This window comes from Sorex araneus, chromosome 2 (genome assembly GCF_027595985.1).
Source record: "Sorex araneus isolate mSorAra2 chromosome 2, mSorAra2.pri, whole genome shotgun sequence".
NCBI lineage: Eukaryota > Metazoa > Chordata > Mammalia > Eulipotyphla > Soricidae > Sorex > Sorex araneus.
In genome coordinates, this window is record NC_073303.1 from 42,059,457 (window position 1) to 42,082,853 (window position 23,397).

Genomic DNA, 23,397 nt, shown 5'->3' on the forward strand with positions numbered 1-23,397 from the left:
GATAAGTCAAAAGACAAGCTGGACTGTCTTCCAATGGTACTTTGTTTTGAATAACAACATGTTTTAAAAACATGATTTGTTCTGTGGGCCACAACTTCCCAGCTTCTATTTTGATGTATCTGTCATGACCCCTTCTGAACATATATGAACCTCTGTATTTAAACAGAGTGAATTGTTTGTTACCTATTGCTCTGCAAACATGTTTTCCTATTTAGCAGAAAATTGTGGATATATGAACAAATAAACATAACATATATAAACCAATCTGTTCTGTAATTCTATTTTCAGCCTGTGCCTTAACAATTTGGTCATGAGTATTAATTCTTGCAATACATTTTGCTATTAAACATTGATTCTCATCTCTGATAGCGCTTTTTATACTAAGATCTTCACCAAGAATGAAATTGCTTTCTTTGTTTGATGTAAAAGTGGAGCTCTGGGAGGAACATGGGGTGTCAGGGATTAAACCCAGGAAGGCCGCATGCAAGGCAAGTGCCCTGACTGCTGCAGTCTCTTCCGTCCCCTATTAGTCTGTATTTTTAAATACATTATATTAGCAGTGCATCATGTTTTTAAATGCAGCCTGACAGTCTTTGTCCTTTAATTGAGATATTTATTCCATTTATATCTATCATAGTACTTCATTATGTTTGGGTTTAAATATATTTTCTCTTTCCGGTATGGGCTCCTCAGTCCTGACGTATGTATCTTTGGGAATTATTCTGTCCCTCGTTGAGAACCAGTTAATCAATTTATTAGTTTACCCTTTTTTGTTTATCCTTGTTCCTTCCTGCATCTCTAGTCTTCTACAGGGATGAATTCTCTGAGTACAGAATGCCTCTTCACAGTTCCCTTAGGACAAAACCACTGGCGACCAATTTGGTTTTTTGGTTTTGTTTTGTTTTATCCAAAAATGTTTATTTTATGGCATACTGAAAGGATATAGTTGCTGGATATGGAACTCTAGGATGACATCCCCCCCCTCAGATTTGATACCCATTCAATATTTCCTTATGTACATAATTTCTATTGAGTCCTTCTAAAACATTTCTACCTTGGGGCCGGAGCAATAGCACAGCAGGTAGGGCGTTTGCCTTGCATGAGGCCGACCTGGGTTCGATCCCCGGCATCCCATATGGTCCCCCAAGCACTGCCAGGAGTAATTCCTGAGTGCAAAGCCAGGAGTAACCCCTGAGCATCGCTGGGTGTGACCCAAAAAGCAAAAAAATAAATAAGTAAAAAAAACATTTCTACCTTAAAAATGATTTTTTTTTCTGAAAGCAGTTCTCTTTGACTTTGATTTTTCAACTGTTTTATTTCATTTTGCATAGATAAGATTTTTCTTGTCTTTATCCAATTTAAGCTATGAAGCTTTTGAAGGTTTTGATTTTATGACCTCATATTAATCAGATTTAGAAACTTCTTATTCCTTATCTACTCAAATAATACTTTTTTTGCTTCTCTTTTCAGAGCTGTAATTTCATGTGTATCAACCCTTTCATTATATCATTAGTGTTTCTTGTCCTGGTCTGTTTTTTATCCTTTGTCTCTCCATAATCCTTCCTGTTTATTCCTCTAAACTATCTTCTAATTCATTCTTACCTCTTCTGTTGCATTTATCTGCTATTAGATCTATTCATTAACTTCCATGTTTCTATTATTGTTAGATTTTAAACATTTTGAGATTTTTTTCAGTGGGCTCCATATTGATTCTGATTCTTTAGTGAAATTTTCAATCTTGCCTTTTACCGTTTTTCACTGGGGGGACTGGAGCGACAGTACAGCAGTTAGGGCAGTTGCCTTGCTCATTATCACCCCAGGTTCCATGCCCATCACCCGACATGGTTTCGTGAGCTCTGCCGTGAGTAAGCACCACCTGGTGTAGGGCGGGGGGGGGGGGGAAACCTTCAAATTTGGTGGGGTTTGGGGTGCTAGACCACATCTAGCATGCTCAGGGCCACTGCCAGGAGTAATTCCTGAGTGCAGAGCAAGGAGTAACCCCTGAGCATTGCTGGGTGTGACCAAAAAAGCCTAAATAAATAAAGGTATTTGCCAGCATGTTCAGGGCTTACTCCTGGCTTTGTGCTCAGGGATTGCTCCTGGTGATGCTCATGAGAGCCACATGAGTGCTCATCCAACTGAAGCTGGGTGAGTGCAAGGCAAGTGCCTTAATCCCTGTAATTATCTCCTTCCTTTTCACATTAAAAAATATAATGATTGGGGCTTGAGCAATAGCACAGCAGGTAGGGCATTTGCCTTGCACGCGGCCGACCCGGGTTCGATGCCCAGCATCCCATATGGTCCCCTGAGCACCACCAGGAGTAATTCCTGAGTGCAGAGCCAGGAGTAACCCCTGTGCATCGCCGGGTGTGACCCAAAAAGAAAAAAAAATAATAATGATGGCTGTTTTCAAATCAGTGTCTGAGCATCTCTCTTATGAACCCTCTTTATACCTATATTTGCTTCTATTGTCATAGTTTCTCTCTTATCCAGAACCATCTTCTTGTTTCCTCATACAGCTGTCTGTAATATATCTTCTATTATGTCTAGGGTTTGGGTGAGAGAGAAGAAGGTCTGCAGTCTGTTCAGTATGTGGTCGGTAATTCTACTTTATCCACCAGCACCAACCTCCCCTCACCAGGTCACATTAGGATCATATTCTGACTTGCCCCTCTTTTTTTCCCCCCCTTTTTGGTTCACACTGGGCAATGCACAGGGGTCACTCCTGACTCATGTACTCAGGAATCACTCCTGGCGGTGCTCAGGGGACCATATGGGATTCTGGGCATCGAACCCAGTTGGCTGCGTGCAAGGCAACCGCCCTTCCCGCTGTGCTATCGCTCCAGCCCCTGACTTGCCCCTCTTAACATTAGGTCATTCCGCAAAGAGCAGCCCCTGTGAGGTTTCCACAGCAGCCAAGGTCAGTGTGCAAAAGGTTTTACACATCGTTAGTTCCCTTCATTTCAGAGCCTTTGCTGCGGGCCCGCAAAGTGCAGCCCTGCTCGAGCAGCTTATCATTGTACACTTCCGTGTTTGGGAAGCTCGGGCAGGCATAAGGAGGAGCGAATGACTTGGCTGAAATGCAGTTCAGCCTCCAAGCTGAGAGGCCTGCAAGAATGGCAGTGGCAGCAGGACAAGGCCTCTGGGAGGAGGGCTGGGAGGCAGGGCAGGAGCGGAACTTGCTGAGTGTCACCGAGGCAGGTGGCCGAAAGCACAGACGCCGCCATCCCACCAGACACGCACACGTGTCCTCCCTCACTGTCGTCCATGCACGCTGGCCACGCGGTGGCGGGCAGAGCTGTGAGGAGGCCGCCCGAGCCTAGAGATGGACTCTGGGGGGACACCACGCTCACCCCACCAGGGGAGACTCTCACCTCCCAGGCAGCCACAGTGCTCGCTCCCCTCTCGCCCTCCAGCTCCTTAGTGATTCCAGAAGTGGTAGCACCACCCTGCCGGGCCCAGAGTAGCCTGCTGATTGGCTTAAGGAAAGGAGATTCCAGGGGTCCCTGCGTGACCTCTTTTCTGAAAGAGGAATTGTAGGCCACTGTTTGGGAACCTCTGTCCCAGACTATTGTCCTAAGTCCTTCTCTCCCCCACCCTAAACTGCCATCTTTACACTTACCTAGAAATCTAAATGGCTATAGACAGAACTGAATTTCAAAGCTATTTTAATTGTCGTGCAATAATATCTAAATAGTCTCATTGAAATGTCGAAGTAATTTTAAGGAAATAGCATTTCAATACTAATTTTACAATTAAGCCTTCATTATTTTAAGTCAGTCTAGCATTTCACGGTGCCTTTAACATTTACTTTAGCAATAATTTTGTACTTTCTGAATATGTTCCTAGGGTGAAATCTACTAATCAGGTATTGTTTTAATCTAATAAATTTTTCTATAATCCACTGTTTGTTCCATTATCCCAATATCATCTGAAGTTCCACCAGCTGTCTTAAGCTATAAAAATGATAATTTAGAATTTTAAACAAAGCTGATGTCTTTTATCTCATTTAACTTTACTTAACAGGTTTAAAATAGAAAACAATTATTTTATGTCCTTTTTGAACGTCAAAGTAAAGAAAGAATAATTTTTTCAAGCCAATCTATACTTCTGTTGAGCATATAATTCTATTTAAATATATAATTATTTCATCTTAATTTCATAAAGTTTGAAACACTTGGGAAGTAGTCATCCTGAAAAAAACCAAGTCAGCAGAGTAATGCACACTTAAACTTAAATTCTGTCCATCAGAGCTGATACCCTCAAGCTTTAAACATATTTGCAACATAAAAACACCCAAATATTAAAACCATTTCACATGCTTTAGTAGAAACTTAAAATTTAAAACGTTTTTACCTGGAAATCTAAACTAAGCAGACTTTGCTTGGTGTCATTTAAGTCTCCAGCTGAAAATGAAACAAAACCAGAGCTTTCTTTCAAAGAAAAAAAGTACAGAAGAGAATGTTGAAAAATGTTAACTGACTTCTTAGTGAAATCTAAAATAACTGCTTCCCTGGGGGATAAATGCCTTTCAGTTCTCTGTGTGAAATATCAGCCAAGGGAGTAACGAGGGAAATGCTTACCAAGAGAAATATTTTTTTCTAAATACCAGGAAACGTGGAAAGCAGCAAAGGGAAAAAACATTAGTCTGAGAAGGCAGAACTGGAAGGGGAAAATGGAGGTCAGCTAAGAAGTCTTCGGTTTTCAGAAACTGTTTGCCAAAATGCAGATGCTCCCGCTCTCTGCATGTTCTCACCTGAGCTTTGTCAGGCCCAAAGGAGCGTTTGCCAAGCCGGATGGGTGAGGTGCCTCAAACTGGATTCGTGTTGTTTAACTCTCTCGCCCTCCCTCTGCTCACCCCGTCTCACATTCAGTAACGTTAACAGTACGAAAGCTGTTCTGTGTCAGTGTCGTGAGAGTTTCGTAACTTCTCGTCTTAGATTGAAAACAGCATGCGAGGCCCAGGGAGTTTCCACTGACCATCGCTCGTTTCTCCCTGTGCGGATGTGCAGGTCCAGGTTTGGCCCACGCCGCTATTAACGGGAGCGTTGGATCAGTGCCCCCTTCTGTCTTTGCAGCTGCGTCTATCAGAATCCTCACTTAGCTGCAAATATGATACTAATCTCTGTGAAGTTCCCCACTTGCGCCTGTCATAGACGAGGTCAATCCTGCTTTAAGATTCTTATTCTTCTCCCGCAGGGGTCGCTCCGAAGTATTTGCTAGACCTTCATTTTTGTTTTTTCAAAGTTGTAAAATGGCCAGGAAACATAACATCAAGATGATGAACTAAACGTATGAGCCACCCAAATTTCTAAAAACAAAAACTGTAGGGTTTTTCCTTTTTGTGGCAGGTGGGGGTGGGGAAGGTGTTGGTTTTGGGGTCATACTGAGCCATGCTCCTGAGAATACTCCCAACCCGAAGCTCAGGTGTTGCTGTTCACGATGCTCAGGGACCATGGAGCACTGGCGATGAAATCTAAGCTCCTATGTGCTAAATGTGGTAGATCTGGTCCTGTATTTGTCTGTGGCTTTTGTTTTTTGTTTTTTGGTTTTGGTTTTGTTTTTTTTTTGCTTTTTGGGTCACACATAGCAATGCTCAGGGGTTACTCCTGGCTCTTCACTCAGGAATTACTCCTGGCGGTGCTCGGGGGACCATATGGGATGCTGGGAACCGAACCGGGGTAGGCCGCATGCAAGGCAAACGCCCTACTCTCTGTGCTATCACTCCAGCCCCTGTGTGTGGCTTTTTTTGTTTTGTTTCTTTGTTTTGAAGCCACATCAGTGATGCTCAGGGCTTACTCCTGGCTCCGTGTTCAGGAATTACTTCTGATGCTCAAAGGATCATATATGGTATCTGGGGTCAAACCAGGGTCAACTATGTACAGGGCAAATGCATTAACCCCTATATTTGTAACTCTAGTAATAGTACACTAGTAATTATGCACATATATCATACTTTTATAATACACATAATTGTGCAATTACATATATATTGAAAGAGAGAGATACATAGATAATAAGATGAGAAATTTTGATAAATTCATTAGAGTCTAAAGGTATGTAAGATTCTGTAGGTGTTTGGGGTTAGAAATTATAGGCCAAGCAGTGGTGAATTTTGTATGAGAACTTCACTCAGAGGTAGAGGTAGAGATAGAACTCAATCCCTTCCCAGGACATGTTCTGAGTTTAGGCATTTGTCCTCCATTTAACTCTTGTTTTTACCCACTTGATGTTTGATTAAATATGGTGCCCTCCACATTCAGAACCCAAACTAACTGTTCATATTCCTTACTTGTAACGACAAGGTTGGCAATCTCTCCCAGTTGTCAGAGCTTTGGGTCAATAGGAGTTTAAACTCTATATTCTTAGGCAAGAGAGAAAGCTCGGGATTTCCAGCCATTGGAAATGTTCTAATATAGAAGGCACCCTCACCCAAAATAGATGTGCACAAAAAGAGAAAAAAAAAGCATTGGATGTTAAATCAACATTAGATTACTACTATGCACCTATTAGAATAACAAAAATCCAAAACACTGAGAGTACTTGGGGGAGAGAGCCATACCCAGCAGTGCTCAGGGCTTACTCCTGGATTTGTGCTCAAGAATCACTCCTGGCCGAGCTCGGGAGACCGTATGGGATGCCATGGGTTGAACCAGGGTTGGCTGCGTGCAAGTGCCCCACCTGCCGTTCTGGCCCCAGACAATATAAAAATGTACACCAACGGTTACACTGTTGTGTGTAGGGATAGCTCCAGTGTTGGGCACACTGCGAGACTCTGGCACCAGATCTCCCTCCCGACCCACCCGCAGCACCATCAGATGTAGTCCTGGTTGCCCCTGAGCCCGAGATGGTCCATGTGGCTCCCAAGCTAGCCTGCTGCCCACCAGCCCTGGGCGCCAAGCCATCAGCCTCAGTTTCCCTACCTGCACCCAGCACAGCTGTCAATGGCCCGTACTGAGAAGAAATGGAGACTAACAAGGACATCCACCCGCTGCGTGTGAGAATGGCACAGCAACTTTGCTCATTTGTTGGTTTCCTACACAACTAATAGACTCTTACATAGAACCCCGTAGTCATAATCCTGGCTATTTACCCAAATGAGTTGAAAACGTCTGTCCACATTAAAATCTGCTATTTATATCAGCTTTTATTTATCTTGCAGTTTTATGATTGCCAAACTTCACAAGGAAAATGGCCTTCAGTAGGTGATGAAAAAAAATAAGCAATGAGACAATTTAACCTCTGTACAAAGGAGAAATGAGCTTCTGAGCCATTAAAAGCCATAAAGGGATTTTTTTTTAAGTTTCTCTATATTCCATTTATTTTTCTGTCAGTTGAACAGAAAATACAGAGATGTTCCCATATAACTTCTGCCTTCTGATCCTTATATAGCTTAGTTATAACTAAACTACATTAGTTATAACTCAAACTAGTATTAACACATTAACTACCATCTTAATTTAATAGGAATTAACTTTTTGTGTTGGACAGTTTTGTGGGTGTTGCTAAAAGCAATTGATATGTTTCCACAACTACAGTATCATTCAGAAAAATTTTACAGTCTTAAGAGTACACAGTGCTCTGCTTATTCACTCATGGGGGAATTTTAAATGGTCATTTTTAATCAGAAAGAAGCCAGTCTGATTAAAATTGCACTCTGATTCCAAATATATGATATTCTGGAAGTGGCAAAACTATAGACAGTAATATATATATGCATATATATATATGTATGTTTGTATCTATGTCTCAGTGTTTAGCAAGGATTGGTGGAGGGAGGATGGATGAAGAGGAGGAGCCCAGAAAGCTTGGAGGCAGTGAAAGTATCTGTATGATCTCACACAGCCGGTATGTCCAGACCCATAGACTACATTTTCCAAACCCCAGAGTAAGCCCTAGTATAAGCTGTGATTTTAGGTGCTGATGACATGTACAGTCATCAATTCTAACAAAGGGACCCTGTGCTCAGGGTTCGACAGCTCATGGAGCAGTGGCTACTCTGTGTCCCAGCCTTTCCTCTGAGACTCCAGCATGGAAAAGTACCCGTGTGGAGCTCGCCTCTAGGAAAGCACTTCCAAGCCTTGTAACCGTGAAGGCTGGAGTCGGGGGTAGGGATTATCCAGTTGTGTGTTACTAGGAAATCGTGGGCAGCCATAAAGCATGCAGAGTTCTCCATAAGCTACCCAGAGGTAAAGGACATTTCTAGCCAGAGACGTAGCACGGGGCTGCAGGAGCTCACCTTGCGTGTGGCCAGCCCCAGTCCGACCCTTGGCACCCCATGTCACCCTCCAGGCATCATGAGAAGTGATCCCTGAGCACAGAGCCAGGAATAGTGCCTGGGCACTTCTGGGTATAGCCCTAAAACACACACATGCACACATATGTATGCATACACATACATTTCTCCTAGGGGCCTGGAGATACAGAGCTATATGGGCACATGCTCTGCATACAGTGGACTTGGGTTTGTCCCCAATACCAAATGACCCTAAGCACTGCCGAAAGCAACTCCCGAGCACCAACCAGGAATAGTTGGGGTAGATAAAAATTTCTGAACAGTACATGGAAAGCCTTCCTGCCTTCTTTGCTTCGTTTCTTTTTTCCTTTTTGTGTTGGACACTTCCTTCCTTTCTTCCTTCTTTTCTTCCTTCTTTCCTTCCTTCTTGCCTTCCTTCTTTCCTTCCTTCCTTCCTTCCTCCCTCCCTTCCTTCCTTCCTCCCTTCCTTCCTTCCTTCCTCCCTCCCTTCCTCCCTCCCTTCCTTCCTTCCTTCCTTCCTTCCTTTCTTCCTCCCTCCCTTCCTCCCTCCCTTCCTTCCTTCCTTCCTTCCTTCCTTCCTTCCTTCCTTCCTTCCTTTCTTCCTCCCTCCCTTCCTCCCTCCCTTCCTTCCTTCCTTCCTTCCTTCCTTCCTTCCTTCCTCCCTCCCTCCCTCCCTCCCTTTCTTCCCTCCTTCCTTCCTTCCTTCCTTCCTTCCTTCCTTCCTTCCTTCCTTCCTTCCTTCCTTCCTTCCTAAAATGAATCAAAAACAAAGCCAAGGGGCAGAGATAACTCATAAGGCTGAATGCATGCAGGAGGGCCGGATTGGATCACTGGCACCATGTGGTTCCCCAAGTACCACCAGGTGTGACTCCCAAATCAAAACAAACCCCTAAAACACAAATATAATGGTCTAATAGTACCTTTAAGGTATATAATGAGCATATGACTAGAGAACAAATTGGTAGGGATAAACCATTGTTAGTTATTATGTTTAAGTGATGAAATTATGGGATGATATATAATTCTGTGTATGGCTTTTTTTTTTTTTTGGGTCACACCCGGCGATACTCAGGGGTTACTTTTGGCTCTGCACTCAGGAGTCACTCCTGACAGTGCTTGGGGAACTATGTGGGATGCTGGGAATCAAACCTGGGTCGGCCGCATGCAAGGCAAATGCCCTACCCGCTGTGCTATCGCTCCAGCCCCAGTGCTGTGTTTTTATAATGTGTTGAACTGTGCATCACTAGATGGGGCATGGGGAAGGGTGTTTTTTTGAAGACACTGACATCAGAGCTGCAATTTGTTAATTAAGCCACATTCAGGTGTGAGCCACCAAAAGTACACACTGGTATCAGTATGGGGGGGTTTGTTTGTTTGTTTGGGGGGCCACACCAGTGGTTCTCAGGGCTTACTCCTCACTCTGTACTCAGAAATGACTCCTGACAGGCTTGGGCAATCAGATCAGGTGTTGGGGGTCAAATCTGCATCGTCCACATGCGAAACAAGCTCCCTACTGCTGTGCTGACAGCCCACCTGGGTGTCGGTGTGTTCAAGAGGAACTCAGCAATCTTAGAGTGAAGTAATGGAGTAGCCGCACAGAGGAGTAATATGACGGGCACGTCAAGACTGACTCGCTGCCAAAACCAGACTACAGTTCTTGAGGTCTCTTCTCCAACATCTTGTGGTTCAGTGGATAGTAATGAGTTGGCTACAAAAACTTTTGTAACCACAGTAGTATAAGGAAAATGCTTGTCATGGAGTTTCCCTTCCCTTTATGATTGTAGCCACAACTGGATTGTGGCTCTGATGGCCTAAAAGTTTGAGGTGTGGCCGTCAAACAGGTTCTGGGCAGGTCCCTCCACAAGATAGGACCTCCTTGGCCTAACCGTTCCTGCAAAAACATAAAATAAAAAACACAAGGGGGTTGGAGCGATAGCACAGCGGGTAGGGCATTTGCCTCACATGCAGCCGACCCACGTTCGATTCCCAGCATCCCATATGGTCCCCCGAGCACCACCGGGAGTAATTCCTGAGTGCATGCGCCAGGAATAACGCCTGTGCATCGCCAGGTGTGACCCAAAAAGCAAAAAAGAAAAAGAAAAAGAAAACCACAAAAGCACAGGGAGCTCTCCCAGAGACGGGTACATTTTGCATGGGTCAGGTCGTGGAGTCGTGGATTTCATCCTCTACCCATGTGGCCCCCTAGGGAGCTTAGGGTTTAGCTTTGGTGTCCCCCGCCATCAGTTGACCGGATGGAGGTTTGCACAAAACCTGGAACAAAGGCCACTGAGAATTCTGGGGTTCTGGCCAAGTACCAGGAGCAGTCCAGAGAGCACGCGGGTACCCGGCTCAGGGGGGGTGCGTGCTAGAGGAGGGTGAGCGCAGAACCCCATTCGTGGTGGCTGCACCCTTGTCCAGAGCTGAACGCTAGACAGGATTAGAAACCATGGAGTCTCGTGAGTAGGAACCACAGCTTCAGGAATAAATACGCTGTGGGTCAAGGTGTGGATTATGATGGCCCTTATATGAGCTCTCCCTGTGAGGCAGTGACTCTTGAACGTGATGTCCGGTGTGGTATTCATGTGTCTCTTGGTGTCCTTTCCTTCTAAGATACGGGAAATGCTACCATGAGGGTAATACATCAAGAAAACCATTAGAAATGATCTCGCTTAGGGAACTACACACCAGATGATAACAAATAAGTGCAGGAGATTCCCAGAGCATGACAGAAAAGAATATCTTTTCTGTCAGGGTTGGTTCATGCCACAGAAGGCACAGCCTAATTGGGCGGGATGAGTGACTCAATCTGACTCCTCAGGATGAAGCAGGAGGAAGTCCATTATTTGGCCAATATGACCTCAATATTATTATTATTATTATTATTATTATTATTATTATTATTATTATTATTATTATTGTTATTGCATTTGAGCCACACCCAGCCATGCTCAGGACTTACTAGTGGCTCTGCACCCAGGGATCACTCCTTGCTGTCCAGGGGACCATCTGGGGCAACATGAATTCTTACTTCCCTGGGTAGATGAAAATTTATTACTACTGTGTTCTCATCATCAAAACTTGTGATCTTGATCCTTCCTTCTTGTCCCTGTATGAGGCCAAAAGAGACCCATTGGCTACTTTGACAGTGCAGTCTTCGGGAATGTCACCAAGAGCATGCCCTTTGTGACCAAATTCAACAACCAGAACTTCATCGTTTTCCTCATTACGATTCAAGCAACTGTCATTGGGCATAAAGGCTGTAATGGCTTTTTTTTTCCTTTTGCTGTTCTTGAGCCACTTAACTCTGACATGCACCTTTTTAACAATTTTTATTTATTCGTTTATTGAATGGCTTTTGGGGTCATACCCAGCGATGTTCAGGGGTTACTCCTGGATCTGCACTCAGGAATTACAGTGGTCAGGGAGCCATATGGAATGCTGGGGATCAAACCTGGGCTGGCCAGATGCAAGGCAAACTCCCTACCTGCTGAACTCTTGCTCTGGGTCCTGACACACATCGTCATAGCAGACTCTGGCTATATGGCCTCAATGCCAGCTTCCTCTAGCACAATCCCCTTTGTGTGAAAAGGACCCCCAAAAGGGCTGACTTTCAGGGCCGTGCTTAAATGTGTTTTCTTTTACTGCTTTCCATGCCACTTCTGATCTCGCCATTGGCTACCGAGCTTCCTGGCTGTATGAAGACTGTGACATCCATCCTGCCAGCAGCATTCCTGAGTGAAAGAGCCCCAGGTGGCCATTTTTTGAACTCTTATGGCCTAAAATTCAATTGGGGAGGTATCATATGATGTAGTTGGAGATGCTATCCTTGGAACCTTGAATGAGAAATTTGGCAGTTTGCCTAATTTTAATTTGTTCTTTTTAGCCTGTAATAAACTCAAGCTCTGTCAACTAGAAAGAACCTTCCTGTAGCCTGTTTGTCCTCAAACAGACGTTATTTCTTCTTTCCTTCTCGTCTCATGGAAAAGCAATTACAGGAAATGCCTCCAGATGGTCACTCCCCATTTGTTCCTGTCGAATACAGTTCAGCTGCCCCCGGCCATTCAAGCAGCCTCCTTTTTTGTTTTTTATATCATATTGATTGTCCTGCTCTTTTTTTGCCTTGTTTTGCTCTGAGTTGAGGCCACACCCAGCAGTGCTCAGGGGCTATTCCCAGCTCTGCGCTTGGGAGTGACCCTGTGAGTTTGTCTAAAGGTTTGTCATCCTTGTTTATTCCTTTGAAAAATTGGCTGCTGGTTTCATTTACTGTAACTTCCTATTTTCTTGATTTCTGTCTCACTGGTATCTGCTCTTTCCATCTTCTTTCTTTGAGGTTCAGTAGTTCTTTTTCTAGTTTCTCAAGATGTAAGATTAGGTTATTAATTTCAGCTTTTTCCTGTTTCCTGATGTAAACCCCTATTGCTAGGAATGTTCCTCCTTAGTTCTGCTTTCTCTGTGTTCCATAGGTTCTGGTAGTTTGTCTCTTCATTCTCAATCATTTTGAGAATTTTTAAAGTTTACTCATTGACCCAATTGTTATTTTACAGAATGTAATTCCGTTCTAAATGTTAGTATTTCCAAAAGGGAAGTTCTCGGGGCCAGAGCGATAGCACAGCGGGTAGGGCATTTGCCTTGCACGCGGCCAACCCGGGTTCGATCCCCGGCATCCCATATGGTCCCCTGAGCACCGCCAGGAGTAATTCTTGAGTGCAAAGCCAGGAGTAACCCCTGAGCATCGCCGGGTGTGATCCAAAAAGGAAAAAAAAAAAACAAAAGGGAAATTTTCAACTTCCTTTTTATGATCAATTTCTGTCTTCATGACATGATATAAATGAAACTTGATATGATTTTTATTTCTGAACTTGACACTCAGTTTGTGCCCAAGCATGTGACCTGTCCCGAACAGATCTGTACACTGGAAAAGAATGTGTATTCAGCTTCTAAGGGGCAAAGAGCCCTGTGTGTGTCTATATCCCAATTCTCCTGACTTCTCACAGAGAGCTCTTGTTTCTGCACTGATGTTCTGTCTGGTCGACCTGTCCGATGATGAGAGTGGGCTGTTGAAACTTCCCCCTGCTGTCCTGTTCCCACCAATGTTAGCAGTTGTTTTAAAACTGCCGCCCCTTCATTTGATGTATTTATGTTGACAAGACTCAAGTCCTCTTGACTGTTGGTCTTTTAGTATGTCGTGTCCATTCCTATCTCTTACTGCATTCTTTAAGTTCGAATGTTGTTTGGATGCGAAGACAGCCATCCTGCTTGATTCTTTTTTTTTTTTTGGGGGGGGGGTGGACATTGTACACCCTGTGTGCTCAGGGATCACTTCTGGCAGTATTCAGGGGACCATGTGTGGTGCCAGGAATTGAATTCAGTTCACGCAAGTATAAGGTCTCCCAGCGTCCCCTCCTGCTTTTTTTTGTTTCCAGTCTATCGCTAGCCTGTATGATTGTTTTCCAGTCTTTCACTCTAAACTTGTGTTAATTGTGAGAGTTCAAATTTGTCCCTTGTAAGCAACAGAAGGTTGAATTTTGTTTCCTGATCTTCCCAGCCACTCTGTGCCTTTGGATAGAGAAGTTCAACCCATTGAGATTTAGAGAAATTACTGACACGAAGGAGGTTGTTGCCATCTTCCTATTAGGATTTTGCTTTTGCATTCAACATTGATTTTTGTATATGAGACTATTCAGTATTCTCTGCAAAGCTGATTTAGATGCAACAAATATTTTCAGCTGTTGTTTTTGGGAATGCTTTCCTCACTCTCAACTCTCGGTGACAACTTTTTAGGTGGTTGTTTGATTGTGGTACTCTTAATTCAGTACTTTGAATAAATTATTCCATTTCCTTCTTGTCAATTTCATTTGCAAAATCTGATGTGAATTTTATATTTTTCCCCTTGTGTTTGAGGCTTTTTTTTTCTTTTTCTTTTTCTTTTCTCTTGGTGCCCTAAGTAGTTTGGGAAGTTCTGTTTGGGGTTTCCTATTTGTGGGGGGGCACTCTGAGACTCTTGGATCAGTGCACAATATCCCTTCGGGTACTGGAGAATTTCTCTACTAATATCTTTTCCACCAGTTTTTCTTCCTCTTGCTTTCCTCTTCTTCTGGGATTTCTTTTTTTTTTTGGGGGGGGTCACACCTGGCAATGCACAGGGGTTACTCCTGGCTCTGCACTCAGGAATTACTCCTGGCTGTGCTCAGGGGACCATATAGGATGCTGGGAATCGAACCTGGGTTGGCTGCATGCAAGGCAAACGCCCTACCCGCTGTGCTACCGCTCCAGCCCCTTCTTCTGGGATTTCTATGACTCAGTGATTGTTCCTCTTAGTATTGTTATTTAACATATTACATAGTTTTTATTTTTCACTTTGTTTTGTGGTCACACCCTGCCATGCTCAGAGGCTGTTCCTTGCTCTGAGCTCAGGACTCAATTCTGCAGGGAACGTAAGTGGTTAATCCACTGTTGGCTGTGTGCAAGGCAGGTGCCTTAATTTACCCTGTGCTCTCTCTCCCTCCATCTTCACATATATTTCATCTTTAAAAATATCTTTCTGTGGATTAATGCCTGCTTCAGTCAGCTTAATCACTGACTGAATAAATAGCAGCACTCCTATTAAATATATATAATACAGAGAGAGAGAGAGAGAGAGAGAGAGAGAGAGTACAGAGGTTAGGGTATTTACCTTGCATTCAACCAATTGGACTTTATCATTAGCACCCCATATGGTCCCCGAAACCTGCCAAGTGTGATCCCTGAGTGCAGAGCAGTTCTGAGCACAGTCAGATGTGGCCCAAAAAACAAAGCAAGAAACAAAATCTCTTATATATTACCCCTTCATCATTGACGATACTGTTACACTGTATACCTTGTCTCAAGATCACCATTTTCACATTGTTCCACTCAGCTGCTGATTCTGCTATGTCATTTTTGTGTTTTGGACCACACCGAGCAGTGCTCAGGGCTTACTCCTGGCTCTGTCCTCGGGAATCACTCCTCAAAGGCTCAGGGAACCATATAGGGTGCTGGGAAGTGAACCCGTGTCGGCCACATGCAGGCAAGTGCCCTACCCACTGTACTATCACTCTGGCCCCTGCTATGTGTCCTTTAGCTCCTCCTTTCTATTTGAATGAGTTCTTTCAATTTTAAGTTTACTGAATCTCTCTTCCCAGATTCCCTCATTGAGAATAAACATCAAGAGGATTGTTATTCTGAAATCATCGTCAGGCTGTTTCAAAAGTTCTGAAGTACTTGAGGCATTTCCTGGGCTTCTGTTCCTCCCCACTGATGTGACTGAATTCCTTCACGTTTTCATTATTCTTGGTGCTTTAGGGGAGCTGGAAGTGTGGGGGTCTGAGCCGTGACCTGGCATTCCCGTTCACCACCAGATCAGTGCATGAATCTACTGATTTCCGCGGGCAGCCACCAATGCCTTGCAGGCATTTCCAAAACGTCTGCAAGATTGAGCTGGTGGCTGTGGCTTTTGTGGGCATCTGGATGGCAAACAGGGTTTGTACTCGTATCTGCCACTGCTGTAGCACCAGGCTCTAGCTGGCTGGGCTCTGGCCCCGTGCACGTTCGCTAGTATGGTGTCTCCTAACTTGACAGTGATTGGACACCGTGGGAACATACACCCCACCCCAGCTGTCCAGAAGCTGATCTCCAGGGCTTTTGCCTCCAGGGGTAGCAATCTTGGGGTGGCTGCGCCAACCAGGGCCTTCTGGGTGTCTGCTGCCTGCTCTCACCTGGCACCGCAGCTCCAAGTTGCTTTCTCAGAAACAGCTGGTCCTCGCTTAAGCTCCGGGACAGCTGGATCCCGTCTGTGCTGGGGACTGCCAGTTCCCAGTCTCTTCCCATTACAGTGGATGAAAGCACAAGACGGAGCCTTTCAGGAACGTTTGCACTCAGCGTCTTCTGCCTCTGGTTAGCGGCTAAGTCCAGCGCACCAACTTTCCAGGAGCTCTTCTGGCTCTGCAGTTCTAAGCACATTGGACTCTGACTGCTTAAACCTAAAAGGTGGGACTGAGGCAGTTTGTTGGGGCTGGGACCCTGCTGGGTGCCCTCTGGCTTCCACCTTCTGTTGGGTTGAACAAATCCAGAGACTACAACTCCCGATTCCAGCACAGAACTGAATTCCCCCAGAAGCCCGAGCTCTGAGCAGCATCTCAACAGGGCTTGCAGCTCCACTGGGCGTGGCACACCTTGGGAATGGCCCTTGGTACTCACCCTTTCCTGATGCTGGGGATGGCGGCCCACCATGCAGAACTCAGCACGCCCAGAATCTCTTCTCTGCCTATGGAGTGCAGATATAAAACTGATGTCCTGGCAGCCTTCCCACCCAGGCCCCTCCCACTCTAGCTTGGCATTTCCTGTCCAGTCCCATCTTGCAGGACTTGCCAGTGCCTTTTCTCTTTCAGACTCTGCTTCTCTTCTTCCTCACCCAGCGTGGTGCTTCCTAGCTCTGCCCTTGCTTTCAGTCCTTTGGCCTGCAGAGTTGAGTCTTCCTGTGATGGTGGTTGTTTCTGCAGTGGATTTTCTCAGTGAAATCCCCGAGAAAGGAGCTGTTCATTGAAGTGGTGATGGGCGGGGGGGTGGTGGGAGTGGGGGGCGGGGGACATCTTGCTGTGCTTAGAATCTACTCCTGGCTTTGTGCTTAGGGATCACTCCTGGCAGTGCTCAAGGGACCATATGGGGTGCTGGGGATCGAACCCTGGCCAGACATGTGCCTGACAGGCACCCTACCTGCCTACCTACCTTCACGCCAGCCTCGCTCTCTGTTCAATCTTGGTGTGTTCTTTTTTGGTTTTGCTTTTTTTTTTTCTTTTTGGGTCACACCCAGCGATGCTCAGGGGTTACTCCTGGCCTTACACTCAGGAATTACTCCTGGCGGTGCTCCGGGGACCATATGGGATGCTGGGAATCGAACCCGGGTCGGCCGCGTGCAAGGCAGACGCCCTACCCTCTGTGCTGTCACTCCAGCCCCTTGGTGTGTTCTTTGTTGAAGCCAGAGTAGTGCTCACAGAATGATTCCTTTTTGGTCATCTTGGCCACACTCTGCTGTCCACTCTTCCTCCCATCTTCTGATGCCCTCTGTTATAAATGCCATGGTGCTTGCCCTTGGCATGCCCTGACACACAATCCTTCACCCTTGTTTACTCGCTGAGCAAACAAGAACGAGCACCTCTGGTAAGCACATCGCTCTCACATGCCAGTAAGCTGCAGGTCTATTTTTAAGTCCTAAGCCGTTTCCTGAGCTTTGTGCTCAAATTGCCAATTTCCATCTGGTCATCTGGCTTGTCTCTCTCAGACAGTGCCTCGGCACAGCCAGCAAAACAAGATGGACATTATCCCAAACTCAGTATTCCTGGTGGGGGAGGGGGCTTCAATGAAATCTTAGTTTCATCTCTACTTTTTTTTTTTAATAGCTCTTTAAGTTTATAAGGGCTTGGATAGAGATGTGAATTTAGATCAGGATTCCACAGACAGATTATTTTCCTTACCCAAGCCAACTTGTTTTAACACTTACCCTGTTCTGAACATGAACTCAAAAAGACTTTAGATTACAGGAGAAACTTTGCACAAGGAAAGCTGCATTTGACAGTAGTTTTATTTACGTTCTTAAAACTGCAGCATACAATTATATAAGCAAAGTGAAAAACATAAAAGTGCACGTAAGTACTTTAAAATCACTTAGGACAGCCAGGAAGATGACTAACCAGGCTGGAGCCTTGCATCCAGGAGGTTTGATTCCCAGCACCGCCTCGTATCCCAAGCACTGCCAGCAGCGTTCCCCAAACACCGCCTGGGTGTGACCCCCGAACCAGAAACCAAATAACCTAGGAATCGACTTTCTTGCTATGTTCATTGGTAGAATCTAGATCCTCCACGCCCTGTACATGACGGTGACAGAGAGGAAGGAGCGGTGCTAGCATGTCCCTACGGTGTGCCAGGTGCCATAAACCTGCCATCTTAACAGTCCCTACCTCTAGATGACTATGTCGTCAGCCTCCAACAGCCAAAGGAGACACCCTGAAGCCATGCGAGGCTAAGTGAGGCCACAGAAGCTTCCCAGGGTCAAACCATTCGTCCAGCTTGCAGACACGAGGAATGCTGACAGGGCTTCCAAGTTGATCTGGGTTTCTTGCTCCAGTGATCACCCGAGTCACTGGTCACTGGCCTTTGCGGAGCTCCTTGCCCGGCCGACTTTGAAGGGAACCTCAAGCTATATTCTGCAGCCACATCCACATCAGCAGAACCAGCTTCACCATTATAGCTCCACAACCCACAAAGCCTCAGGTTCAGATGCTTCCTGATGAAAACCAGATTGCCCGCGAGCGGTGACAGGGGCTGCAAAGAGGCCGGGCTGAAACTCCCCTGGGCCCACTGGGCTGCCAGCAGCTCAGACCGAGTCAGGCCTCCCTGGAGACTCCGTTTCTGTCTTTACAAGCAGACCTGGGATGCTCCATGTGTTTCATGTTCTGGATGTCACTTCCCACTGCGGGCACCACCCTTGGTCCCCAGGATGAATCTTTCCCGTCTTTCCCTGCAGCTGACCCTGGAGCCCGGGCTTAGCTGAGGCTCATATAAAGATTTCACATATGGGAGCTTTTCACGTTCGCTAGAAGTGGGGATTCTTTTCCACTGATACACTGTCTGAAGGAAGTGGCAGGAGCCCAGAACAACCGCACTATTTATAAAGGTATTTAGTGAGAGACTTTGGCAGCCACCGGGCCCCATCACTCATGAGAGCTAAAATGAAGTGTGCTTGAGGTTTAATAAATCAAAACATAGTGTGTTTGTCCACAGCCTCATTTTTTCCCATTACTGGTGGGTGATATCATCGTTTTCATTTCCATTAGAATCCTTTCTGCGTCCAACAGCAGGAAAAATGATTGTTAACCATATTATGCTCTATTTCCATTTTCAAAGAGAAATTTCTTATTTTACTAGATCTGTGGATGTGGTTTTCAGGCTTTTCTGGAAGAGGTATGGGATTTTGTATAGCAGTATTCTGGAAAGTGCGCTATAGAGATAGTACAGCAAATAAATCAGTTGCTTTGTACACAGACAGCCCTCATTCAATCCGAAATACCACATGGTCCTCCAAGTCCTGCCAGGATTGATCCCTGAGCACAGAGCCAGGAGTAAGCTCTGAGCAGTGCTGGGTGTGGCCAAAAAAATAAAAATCAAAAGCCAATGTTCTGGAATTTACTGACTTGTGTTATGCACCAATATTCTTTTTTATTTAAAGTTCTTTTCTCATTTTCCCCTAGTAAAAACACTAGTCTGGAAAAGGAGAAAGCTCAAACTACTCATGAAGTTTAGCAGAGTAGATCATTTCAAAATTGCCACATAATGTAAGGAAGAAAATTAAATAAGTCACAGTCACAATCCTGTTGAAATTAGTAATTATATTTAAAATATGCAGTTGCTTTGAGCCACAGCTATTCTGTGAAACAGAGGCTGTGTACCTTTAATGAATGCAATGTTGTATGTCATTTATATCAAACTGGGAAAAAATAAAGCACCGTAGCAGTGTCATCCCGTTAATAATTGACTTACTCAAGCGGACACCAGCAGCATCTACATTTGTCCCAGCCCTGAGATTTTTTTTTATTAGTTTATTTTTAATTAGAGAGTCATCGTGAGGGTACAGTTACAGATCCATACATCTTTGTGCTCATGTTTCCCCCATACAAAGTTCGATAACCCATCCCTTCACCAGTGCCCATTCTCCACCACCAGTAAACCCAACATCCCTCCCCCCCTCCCCAGTCCCGTCTCCCCCCACCCCACCCTGCCACTATGGCAGGGAATTCCCTTTTGTTCTCTCTCTCTCTGATTAGGTGTTGTGGTTTGCAATAAAGGTGTTGAGTGGCCATTGTGTTCAGTCTCTAGTCTGTATTCGGCCCGCATCACCCTTCCCCCACATGACCTCCAACCACATTTTACTTGGTGGTCCCTTCCCTGAGTTACCCAGAATGAGAGACCAGCCTCCAAGCCATGGAAACAATCTCCTGGTACTTATTTCTACTATTCTTGGGCGTTAGTCTTATAGTCTGTTATTCTATATTCCACAGATGAGTGCAATCTTTCTATGTCTGTCTCTCTCTTTCTGACTCATTTCACTTAGCATGATACTTTCCATGTTGATCCACTTATATGCAAACGTCATGACCTCATTATTTCTAACAGCTGCATAGTATTCCATTGTATAGATGTACCAGAGTTTCTTCAACCAGTCATCTGTTCTAGGGCACTCGGGTTTTTTCCAGATTCTGGCTATTGTAAACAGTGCTGCGGTATAAGTGCATATAAGTGCATATAAGTGCATATGTCACTTCGACTATACTTTTTGGCTTTTCTGGGATATATTCCCAGCAGTGGTATTGTTGGGTCAAATGGGAGCTCAACCTCTAGTTTTTTGAGAATCGTCCATATTGTTTTCCAAAAGCCAGCCCTGAGATTTTAGCATCGTAAACTTTATGCCCTCTCTCCGCGGATGCGGCATGCCAGCTGGATGTTCTTGGGTATAATGTATGGCGTGGATGGTGTAGAAGTTGGCATCCCCAAAGAGTCCCACCAGGTAGGCCTCACACGCCTCCTGCAGCGCCAGGAGGGAAAAAATAAAAGGGAAATAAAATCAACCATCATCTAAAAGAGAAACATAGGGGCCCTCTGGCTACTGAACAGGTGGCTTAAGCCATGATCCCAGAGACTCAGAAACAAATCTTGGAACCCAGCGGCTTATGGCAGAAATCCCTCCAGATTTAGTTATTAAAATTTCAGAATTCAAAAATCTCGCGGCTGCGATAAGGTTGCCTTTTTGGCAGATCTGAGTGCTGGGGTAAAATCCCAAATAATAATGGTGGACCTGTTGTCAAAATATTGAATGTAATCAGAGTAGAGAGAGAGTAATGTGGAAATCATCTGCCACATAGGTAGGGGGAGGGTTGGGGTAGGGGGCATACTGGGGTTTTTGGTGGCGGAAAATGTGCACTGGTGAAGGGACGGGTGTTTCATCATTTTATGACTGAGACTTATACCCGAAAGCTTTGTAGCTGCTCTCACGGTGATTCAGCAAATAAATTTATTTTAAAAAATAAATAAAATTATATCCAGGCTGGAGTGATAGCACAGTGGGTAGAGCATTTGCCTTGCACATAGCCGACCCGGGTTCAATTCCTCCACCCCTCTCAGAGAGCCCAGCAAGCTACTGAGAGTATCTCACCCGCATGGCAGAGCCTGGCAAGCTACCTGTGGCATATTCGATATGCCAAAAACAGTAACAATAAGTCTCACAATGGAGACGTTACTGGTGCCCACTCAAGCAAATCAATGAACAACGGAATGGTAGTCCTACTTTAAAGTGGGATTTTGTAGATCAGTAGAATATACCACAGTGCAGAAAATCTTAGGTTAAATTTTCTTTCCTTGTAGAATAAGTTAACAAAGAATCTCCAGCATTGGTAAACTCTTCACTGTAGCACTGGTGAGCTGGAGCGACTGCACAGAGGGTCAGGCGGAAACTCTTGGAGATAGAAAAGAATTTTGGGTAAAATATTGGGTTAGAGATAGCATAGTTTGCTGGTTAAATGCCCATGATCAGGTAAAGGGGAGCAGGGAGCATGCTTTGCACATGCAGGAGCTGGTTCTACCCTTGTGACCACAGGGCTTTCAAGCACTTCAGGGTGGACTTTATGATCCCCACCACTGCAGAGCCCAAGGAGTTTCACACCCAAAGCCTCTAGCATTGAACTGTCCAGACCAGTTGACCAATATTGCTTGGAGTGACCCCAATGTCACTTGAACACTGCTTGGAAGACCTGTATCACTGTATCACTGTCATCCCATTGCTCGTTGATTTACTCGAGCAGGCACCAGTAACGTTTCTATTCCTCTAACCCTGAGATTTTCGCAGCCTCTCCTTATTCATCTTTCCCAACAATCGGAGGCTCTCTCAGGGTCAAGGGAATGAGACCTATCGTTACTGTTTTTGGCATATTGAATATGCCACAGGTAGTTTGCCAGGCTCTGCTCATGTGGGCAGGATACTCTTGGTAGCTTGCCGGGCTCTCTGAGAGGTATGTGTGTGTATAGATATATATGTGTGTATATATATACATATATATTACTCTATGATTTGTTGCCTACTGATTGAACTCCATCAAATATGGTGTTGTAATTATGGAAAATGGGTAGGAAGTATCTTTTAATGTGTCCAGAATGCGGCCTGGAGTGTGGCGGCGGTTGGGTAGTGGAGGTCAGCTGCCATGGCTGGGTCCCTTGGGGCGGGGAAGGTTCTCACCCATCTCCGTCTGGGGCGTCCCCGAGTGAAAAGAGCCTCGCGTGGAGTCCCTTGGAAGACCACTCCTTGTAAATATATATGATATAGCCCCAGAAATACCTGAACATTTATTCTATATTCAATACTGCATGTGTGAGTGACTTCAGGCAACTAGCTTGACCTCTACAAGCTTCAGAGTTCTCAACTATAATATGGGAATCATAACATAATCTACTTGGTTTGATTATTATTGGAAAGTAAGTAAGATTGTACAAAAAAAAACTCTTAGCACAGTATCAGGCACAGAGAAAATGTTTGATAAATAATCATTAATCTACTATTGATGGTCCCTGTAGTAGTGATGTTATTGGCTATAGAGCAGTAATGGAAGCAGTAATGGTGGCAATTTGGTGCTGATGATAGAGATGAAGATGGTGGAGGTGGCAGCATTGTTGGTGGGGGATATAGAGAAGGTGGTAGAAGTAGTTGTACTTAACGGAGATGGTAATAGAGGCAATGATGATAGTGTGGGTCGAGTGACCATCCCTCCACCAGAGTCCATTTTCCACCACCAATGGTCCCAGCATCCGTCCCCCACCCTCACCCCAGCCCCCCGACCCCACTCCCCCTCTTCCGCAGGGCATTCCCTTTTGCGCTCTCTCCTTTTGGATGTTGTGGTTTGCACTAGGGGTATTGAGTTGCCATCATTTGGTCTATAGTCTACTTGCAGCACGCATCTCCCATCCCACAGGGCCTCCTAGCACCCTTTACTTGGTGGTCCCTTCTCTATCTGAGCTGCCTTTTCCCCCAGCTTGTGAGGCCGGCTTCCAAGCCGTGGAGCAATCCTCCTGGTACTCATCTCTAC

At 45.1% G+C, this 23,397-nt stretch overlaps 2 protein-coding genes across 2 annotated transcripts in view; one reads left to right on the forward strand and one right to left on the reverse strand.

Moving 5' to 3' along the window:
* ECM2 (extracellular matrix protein 2) overlaps positions 1-4,841 on the reverse strand; it is a 51,506-nt gene extending 46,665 nt beyond the window's left edge. The window contains exon 1 of the mRNA XM_004620124.2: positions 4,757-4,841. The gene's annotated coding sequence lies outside the window, so the exon portion shown is untranslated. The remainder of the gene's footprint in view (positions 1-4,756) is intronic.
* CENPP (centromere protein P) overlaps positions 1-23,397 on the forward strand; it is a 225,955-nt gene that overhangs the window by 179,660 nt on the left and 22,898 nt on the right. The window lies entirely within an intron of this gene.